This window comes from Colobus angolensis, unplaced genomic scaffold, assembly GCF_000951035.1.
Source record: "Colobus angolensis palliatus isolate OR3802 unplaced genomic scaffold, Cang.pa_1.0 Scaffold601, whole genome shotgun sequence".
NCBI classification, from domain to species: Eukaryota; Metazoa; Chordata; class Mammalia; order Primates; family Cercopithecidae; genus Colobus; species Colobus angolensis.
This window is the reverse complement of record NW_012119611.1, coordinates 662,267-671,363: the sequence shown is the minus strand read 5'-3', so window position 1 is coordinate 671,363 and position 9,097 is coordinate 662,267. Positions and strand designations below refer to the sequence as shown.

At 44.5% G+C, this 9,097-nt stretch overlaps 1 pseudogene across 1 annotated transcript; it reads left to right on the top strand.

Moving 5' to 3' along the window:
- The first annotated feature begins 5,750 nt into the window (after window positions 1-5,750).
- Window positions 5,751-6,859, top strand: LOC105527032 (annotated as a pseudogene). The gene is made up of 2 exons (XR_001004182.1): window positions 5,751-6,574; window positions 6,760-6,859. The product of XR_001004182.1 is annotated as an ATP-binding cassette sub-family F member 2 pseudogene (transcript).
- The last annotated feature ends 2,238 nt before the right edge of the window (window positions 6,860-9,097 follow it).

Genomic DNA, 9,097 nt, shown 5'->3' with positions numbered 1-9,097 from the left:
ACAGTAAACCTCTGTAGACCCAATGAATAGGAAAGAGTGAAGAGCTTTTCAAGTAGTATAATGCATTAGTCTGTTCTTGCATTGCTATAAAGAAATACCTGAGACTGGGTAATTTATAAAGAAAAGAGGTTTAATTGGCTCATGGTTCTGCAGGCTGTACAGCAAGCATAACAGCTTCTGCTTCTGGGGAGGCCTCAGGAAGCTTTCAATCATGATGGAAGGTGAAGGGTGTAGGGGTCCAGCCCCACAGGGTCGGTGGGTTTTTCTCCCCATGTGCGGAGACAAGAGATTGTAGGAATAAAGACACAGGACAAAGAGATAAAAGAAAACACAGCTGGGCCCGGGGCACCACTACCACCAAGACGCGGAGACCAGTAGTGGCCCCGAATGCCAAGCTGCACTGATATTTATTGGATACAAGACAAAGGGGCAGGGTAAGGAGTGAGAGCCATCTCCAATGATAGGTAAAAATCACGTGGGTCACGTGTCCACTGGACAGGGGGCCCTTCCCTTCCTGGCAGCCGAGGCAGAGAGAAAGAGAGGAGAGAGAGAGAGAGAGAGAGAGAGAGAGAGAGAGATAGCTTACGCCAGTATGTCTGCATATCAGAGAGTTTTAGTACTTTCACTAATTTGCTACTGGTATCTAAAAGGCAGAGCCAGGTGTACAGGATGGAACATGAAGGCGGACTAGGAGCCTGACCACTGAAGCACAGCATCACAGGGAGACGGTTAGGCCTCCGGATAACTGCGGGTGGGCCTGACTGATGTCAGGCTTTCCATGAGAGGTGGAGGAGTAGAGTCTTCTCTGAACTCCTCCGAGGAAAGGAAGATTCCCTTTCCCAGTCTGCAAAGGAGCGAGTGTTTTTCCTGGACACTGACACTACCGCTAGACCAAGGAGCCCTCTGGTGGCCCTGCCCAGGCATTACAGAAGGCTTGCACTCCTGTCTTCTGGTCACTTCTCACTACGTCCCCTCAGCTCCTATCTCTGGTTTTTCCTAGGTTATGATTGTAGAGCGAGGATTATTATAATATTGGAATAAAGAGTAATTGCTACAAACTAATGATTAATGATGTCCATATATAATCATATCTATTATCTATATCTAGTATAACTATTCTTATTTTATATATTTTATTATACTGGAACAGCTCGTGCCCTCGGTCTCTCGCCTCGGCACCTGGGTGGCTTGCCTCCCACAGAAGGGGAAGCAAGCACATCTCACAGGGCTGGAGCAGGAGGAAGAGAGAGAGGAGGGAGGTACTACACACTTTTAAACAACTAGATCTCGTGAGCACTCGCTCACTATTGCCACACCAACGCCAAGGTGGATGGTGTTAAACTATGAGAAACCGACCCCATGATCCAATCACCTCCCACCAGGCCCCACCTCCAACGCTGGGGATTACAATGCAACGTGAGATTTGGGTAGGGACACAGAGCCAAACCACATCACATAGTGTTTGTTTGATATCTTAAAACTAGTATATTTTGTCATTTTGAAATACATTAGATTAAGCAGGTGTGAGCTACACTGGGTGCTCTGGGGTCTCAATGTCCTGCCTGTGCATGGCTCTAAGGCTTCTTTCCAAGTTGATGTGTGTCTGCTTCTTATATCTCTGTTCTTCAAATATTTCTTGCACACACACATCTGAAAATATGTTCCAGGTGATTTTGGTATCAAGTGTGTAATATTTGCAAGGGGTAAGGTATCTGGTCTAGTGTATATAGCATATGTGTTTGAAGTGCATTCTGTGGGAATGCTGGCGTCTACATTCAGCTCATCCTAACGACAAAACATGTATGCCAAGTAACCCACATCATCAGTAAGCCAGTCTGACTCTCTATGAGAGAACGTTGCACTTTGTTTTTCCATGGCAATAAATGTGTTCATATTGTTCCATGACCACAAACTAACTTGCTTTTGATACATAATACACATGATAGACGGAGATAGATATAGAGTGTTAACTGAAGAAAGATGGACATAGAGGCCAAAGAAAATAACATTTATTTGGGAAACAAAGAATTGCAATTCAGGTACACTGAATCAGGCCAGCCCTGATAAGGCAAGGGTAGAATAAATTTTATACAGGAGATTTCCACAAAAAGTTATTTGCTGAGGCAGTTCATTGGCTGTGCAGAAATCCCAAATTACAAACTTGTTCAGACTGGTTATTTAATGGGGGTACTCCCAGCTGAGAGACGTTCAAGGCTGGCAGATACTGACCTCAGTTGTGTATCAAAGTCTACTGGAACATTCTGTGGTTTGAACTTTATCAGGTGTGAGTGCAATCTTCTGTCAATCTCCAGACTCCAGTTTACAAAGCCCTACTCTTAATTACTTCGTTTTCTTTCATGATAGAGATAGATAGGACAGAGAGATGAAAGAAGGAAGGAAGGAAGGAAGGAAGGAAGGAAGAAAGGAAGGAAGGAAGGGATGAGACAGGGATGGAGGCATAGAAGAAAGGAAGGGAAGGAAGGAGGGAGAAAGGAAGGAAAGAAAGAAAGAAGGAAGGAAAGAAGGAAAGAGAGAGAAAGGAAAGAAAGAAAGAAAGTGGGGAGGGAAGGAGGAAAGAAAGAAGGAAGAAAGGAAGGAAGGAAGGAAGGAAGGAAGGAAGAAAGAAAGGAATTTTTTCCATGAGTGTATCATCTGGATGACTGTGTATGTTGTCCGTTCAGCAGTTCTTGAGGTTTTTTTAAATTGTGGTTAAAAAAAAACACAAAACACAAAACCTAAAAGGTGTCATGTTGACCATTTTTATGTGTACAGTTTAGTAGTGTTAAGTATATTCCATCGGGCACACTTGCAGTCAGTGGACAGAACGTGCGAGGCTTTGCTGCTCTCATGGAATTGAGAACTTTTGTGCTTTGTCCTCTGAGACACAGATAAAGCACTTCATAGTCCTGCTGCAGAGTCCACTGTATCTGTGACACCTGAGAGAAAACATCTGGCCATAAATTTGTTGAGTCTGCTATTTGCATCTCTATTAGCTAAGGCAGGGTTTCTCAAACTGTTGATGGAGACACCTGGGAGGGGAAAGGGAATGAAACCCATTGCAATATGAGTATGTGTGTGTGTCTTGACAGAGGGACAGATGGGAACTACAGGGAATTGTTTCACCTGTTTGTTTATAAAGGCAATTACATCGGAGCTGAGGAGGGCATCTTCACTTTCACAGTCATTCTCTTGATATACTGGTCTAATCCCATGGATAAATTGTGTGTGTGTGTGTGTGTGTGTGTGTGTGCGTGCGTGCGTATTGACTCATGTTGAGACATAAATTATACACAGGCTCTGACCCACTAAATATTACCACTTGTTATTTATAATGAAAGTTAGATATTATGTTAAATGTGCACATGGGCATGTGTGTGTGTATAAATTATGTCTCTAGACTCCAAGACACACTCCACACTCATAGATCCAACTGCCTATTCTGACATCTGCAATTGCTTGAGAGATAAAATTAACACTCCAAAACTGAACCTCTAATCTTTCCCCACTTCCAACTCTTCTACACAGTGATTAATGACAGCTGTTCAGATCAAAAATAATATGCTGAATTCTTAGAATTTTCTCTTGGCCACACATCCCTTATACCATCTATTAGCAGATCCTTAAATTCACCTGTCAATAAAGCTGGCCTTGATAATATCTGCCACATAGTGAGGATTTCATCAGCTATAACATGCAAAGCATTTAAAATAATATCTAACTTCCATTAAAAATAACAAGTGGTAATATTTTGTGGGTCACATCCTGTTGTAGATGTATCACCTCTTTTATGTCATCTAACAACAACCATGACTCAATAATCTCTAGGTATATTAGGGGCTGTTACAACCCTCATTTTGCAGTTGGAAAACCTCAAGGGAAACATGCATGTGAGTGGGCATGCTCTCTCTCACACACATGCACTCAAACTGAGGCATAGGAAGGTTGCACAGTGTCATGAGTCCCTAGGAAATGGATCCAGCTATAGGACTCTGCAGCTTTTGCATATACTAAAAATAATGATCTGCTTGGAAATCCAAGAGAATACTCCCATCCAGTTGCTTAGGTGAAAAACCCTGGAGTCATTCTTGACTCCTTTCTTATTCTCATCACCCACATGCAATCCCTCTGCAAATTCTGTCATTCTGTCTAAGCTATCCAAGATCCAACCACATCGCAGCACTTCCACTGCTGCCACTCTGGTCTGAGCTACAACCACCTCTTGCCTATCTGAGTGCAATAACCTCCTACCTGGTCTCCCTATTCTAATCTTAATCTTCTTATAATATATTCTCTACAGTGATCGTTTCAAGTCATTAAGTCCAATCACATGTCTCCCCTACTCAATTCCCTTCACTGGTTTCCTTCTCACTCAGAAGATAAGATAAAATCCTTATAAGGGCCAATAAGGCCTTACATTGTAATCTGTGAATCCTCCATTACCTCTCCACCTTCTCTGCTATACTCTCTCTTACAAACTCCATACCAGCCACCCTGGTGTTGCAGCTGTACCTTCAATATTCCAGGGTTTCTGCTGAATGAGGGCTTTTGCACACTCTGCTCTCTCTGCCTTTGGTGCTCTCTCAAATCTAACTCATGGCTGGCTCCTTTATCTCCTTTAAATCTTCTCGATTTTCATCTCCTCACCCTACTTCATCATGTAACTGCACCCCTCACAGACCAATTCACTGCCCTTTTCTTTTTGCCCATACTGCTTGCCACCTTCTAAAATACAGTATAATGTACAAGTTTGTTTTGTATTTCCTGTCTCACCTCTGTCTTCGGTTGGTGGTCTAGTAAGTGTTGCGACATAACAAACCACCCCTAAACTTAGTGACTCAAAACAATGATGATCATTTGCATCTCCAGTTTGGGCAGCCACTGGGAGTAAGGCTCATGTCTGCTCCATGTGGCAGCAGCTAGGGTGGCTAAACCGAAGGCTGAAGGAATCTGCTTCCAAGATGTCTTACACAGGAAGGGGACAATTTTGTGCTGGCTACCAGCTGGTAACACTCAGAAGAGTCTGAGGGCCAAGCAACTTGGTTCCTTTTCATGTGGCCTGTGCTTCCTCACAGCATAATGGCTGGATTCCAAGGATATATATATATATATATATCAGGTGGAAGATGTATCATCGTGTATGACCTGGCCCCAGAAGTCAGAGTCCCCTTTGCTGTACACCATTGGCCACGGCATCACTACCCAAGTTCTACTGGATGGGACATAGACTCCATCTCTTAATGGGGAGTGGCCAGATGCTGAAAGAGCAAGCAAGACAGAAAATATCGTTGCGACCATTTTTCAAGAAGGCAGTGTATGAAAATTGGACACCCCAAAAGCTGAGAACCCCTAGTGGGGAAAGCAGAGCAAAGAAGAAGAATCCAAGCAAGGGTGCAATCCTAGAGGGAGGAAAGATTCAGCCAGGTTCCACAGGGTAAGGAGAGTGAATTCCGAGCCATTTCCAGCTCTCTGCTCTTGCAGGTAAAGCAGCTCCAGGAGCTGAGGGGCTATCCTCTGAGAAGGAGCTCCAGGGGTGTAGGCTTCAGAAGGAAGAGCACATGGAATCAGAGAAAGGGGTGCCAGAGGACTTGGGCAGGGCACCAACACTGCCCACCACATCCTGCCAGAACAGAAGCTTAAGGAAAGACATATTTGTTTCACTCATTCTTATATACCCAGCACCAATAAGAATACCTCTTATGTAGCAGGTGATCATTAAATATTTGTTGAACTGAATGGAATTGTCAATGGAGATGAGGGCCTCGTGGATCTTACATGGACTAGGTTTCACACCTGCCATGCAGCGCAAGAAGCTAAAAGACTTCAGTGGCAGCTGGAGGATGAGGGCTGCCCTTGCCAGAGCCCTCTTTATTTGGCCCTTCATGCTGCTCCTGGATGAGCCACCAACCACCTGGACCTAGATGCTTGCATGTGGTTGGAGGAAGAACTAAAATCTTTTAAGCGCATCTTGGTCCTAGTCTCCCATTCCCAGGATTTCTGAGTGGTGTCTGTACCAACATCATTCATATGCACAACAAGAAACTGAAGTATTATACTGGTAATTATGATCAGTATGTGAAGACGCGGCTAGAGCTGGAGGAGAACCAGATGAAGAGGTTTCACTGGGAGCAAGATCAGATTGCACACATGAAGAACTACATTGTGAGGTTTGGTCATGGCAGTGCCAAGCTGGCCCGGCAGGCCTAGAACAAGGAGAAGACGCTACAGAAAATGATGGCATCAGCACTGACAGAGAGGGTCGTGAGCGATAAGACACTGTCATTTTATTTCCCACCATGTGGCAAGATCCCTCCACCTGTCATTATGGTGCAAAATGTGAGCTTCAAGTATACAAAAGTAGGCCTTGCATCTACAATAATCTAGAATTTGGAATTGACCTGGACACATGAGTGGCTCTGGCAGGGCCCAATGGAGCAGGGAAGTCAATTCTTCTGAAGCTGCTAACTGGAGAGCTACTACCCACAGATGGCATGATCCGAAAACACTGTCATGTCAAGATACGGCATTACCATCAGCATTTACAAGAACAGCTGGACTTAGATCTCTTGCCTCTCAGGTCAGGAGCTCCATCTGGGAACTAACAGCTGCTACCCTGACCAGCTGCTCAGGACAGGACCCTGGGGCTACACTTCTGCATTGCTGTAATACTGCTCCCCTAGCCTCTCTCCTGCCCCTCAACCTGCCTTAGCTGCACTGTCTTATCTACAGCTGGACAGTAACTGTTTCCTGTCCTCCTTCCAGTTACATCTGTCCATGTAGGGACTCTGCTGGCCGTTCCCTCCAGCCCCTTGCTGGTTACCTTACTCTGAGTGTGATGCAGTCAGAGGCACCTGCAGGTTAGCCCAAGGGCCCAAGCCCTGGATTTGGCCCACGGAGGAACTTAGGATCCTCGTTTTCTGGGTTTTGGTGATGTTGGAGGAGTACCCCCAGCCCACCGCACCGATTCCTTTTTGCTTCTGGTTTGGAGCTCTGGACCAGGACCTTTGTCCTGGTCAGTTTTTAAATAATTATTTAACAGTGTGACTTTTAGACCTGAGTGACATCTACAAAGTGCCCAATAAAGAAAGAGGAAGCCAAAAAAACTAAGTAAAATAGAGGTGTTTGACCATGAAACAAAGACCAAACAACAGTGCTTACAAGCAAAACGGCTCCCCTAAAGCAGAGGGAACACATAAGAGTTTATTGTTCCGCCTTTCCCACTGAGGTCCGCTCGGAATCTGTGTTTATATGTGGCGGCAGAGTGGGGTCAAGATTCATTTTATCCATCTGGATCATTTTGTCCACCTGATCACCCTGCACAGCCATCTAGTCCCTGCGGCTCTCCAGCGTCCATGTATGTGAGGGTCTGAGTCTCTCAGTTGGCCTTATGGGCCAACCTGCTGTTTTTGTGGGTCGGAGACTTGGTCTAGAGTGTGTGTGTAGGAAAAAAGTGTTCATGATTGGCCTCGTACTTCACCAGGGGTGAGGCATTTAATGTGGCTTTTTGTCCTTTCTCTCTGCCCCAGGATCCCCCAGGCCTGTTCTCTCTATGCCTTTGGTCTGTTTCCCCCAAATCTGAGCCCGTCCCCTCCCTACTTTGTTTGTCCCTTCCTTGCTTCATGGCCTCGACATGCCACTGACCCAGCACCCAGGGCATCTGGGAGACTCAGCTATGGAGAAAAGGGAGGTGGTGGCAAAAGAGACGCCTGCTGAGGACAGGCAGGCCTAGGGCAGTTGCCTTCTCATGCAAGTAATCATGAAGGTCATGTTATACATGGTGTCAGGGAGAGCAGCTGATTTTAGTGTCAATTATAAAAGCTAGTTTCCAACGAAGAAATAAAGAAAATGACAAGATATGGTTTGGCTGAGCCAAAGCAGTATTGATTACAGACACCGGCTCAACTGTTTGCAGTGAAATAACACGCACGTGAGTCAGGTTAAGTTTGTTGTACTTCAATATAAAAGTGGTTATGAAGTCCATTTTCAAATATTCAGCTTTAAAACATGATCCTTATTTATATTGGATGTCATCACTTAAATAAAAAAGAACTTAAGTCACGATTCCTCCTTATAAGACTTTTATTAATGCCAGAAATGAAACAGTAAAAACAAAATGAATTTGAAAAATCAGTGTGATTGGGGGTGCAGAGATGGTATGAACAGGGACTGAGGAAAAAGCCAGGTCTGAGGACAGCCTTCAGTTTCAACTTGGAACTTTTAAAGGTCATGATTCAGCTGATCCTGTGAAGTGGACTGTGCGGTGGGCAGGTCGCTTTGTGCCTTTAAAGCCAGGCTGTGTGCTGGACCTCAAGGCTCTTCCTTCCCCAAGGAAAGCTTAACTCCCAGTGCTCCTGGGTTTGTCACCTTCTGGACTTGCAGGCTTGAGACCCTTGGGTCCCCTGTTCTGCACTGGACAACTCCTGACTGGGAGGAATTTTCTAACGCAATGAGACAGAAGAAAATGAAACAAAAAGGAACTACAGAAAACAAAGTGGGGTTAATTGCTGCATTGCCCTGTTATGCTGATTCCCACATCTTGTAGGTCTCTGGGATCATTTCTGTAACAAACATCAGGCCCTTGGTCAGAAACATAGCTCTCTCTCACACACACACATCGATCATCTCCACCAAAACCAATATTTTGACTTATGGTACCTTTGCTGGTGTCAGCTCAAAAACTACCTGTACTTTGTTTCCTTGAATCATTATGCTTTTGCATAGCCATCCTCTAATAGTTATCAAAGCAGGACATAATTGCATACACTCTGGAAATGAGGGGTGAGTCACCATTTTCAAAATTAAAATTTTAAAATTCTGACCCCTATCACCTTCCACACCTTTAATGCAGAGAGTGCCTATTCAGAGCATTCCATTTTTCAGTAATCACATCCAAACAGGTCACACTACCCATGTGTGTATTTCTTCATGCTATAAATACATTTCTGGAAATGTTTTCTAGAAACAGATTTCTTTTCTTTTTTGGGGGGGTCAATTGAGTGACATTTCACTACTGACATAATTTCAGCTATTCTTTTCTATCTCCAATCTGGTGTGGTTCTTGACACTTGGGCCTACAATTTTTTTCTGCATCAGCCTTTGT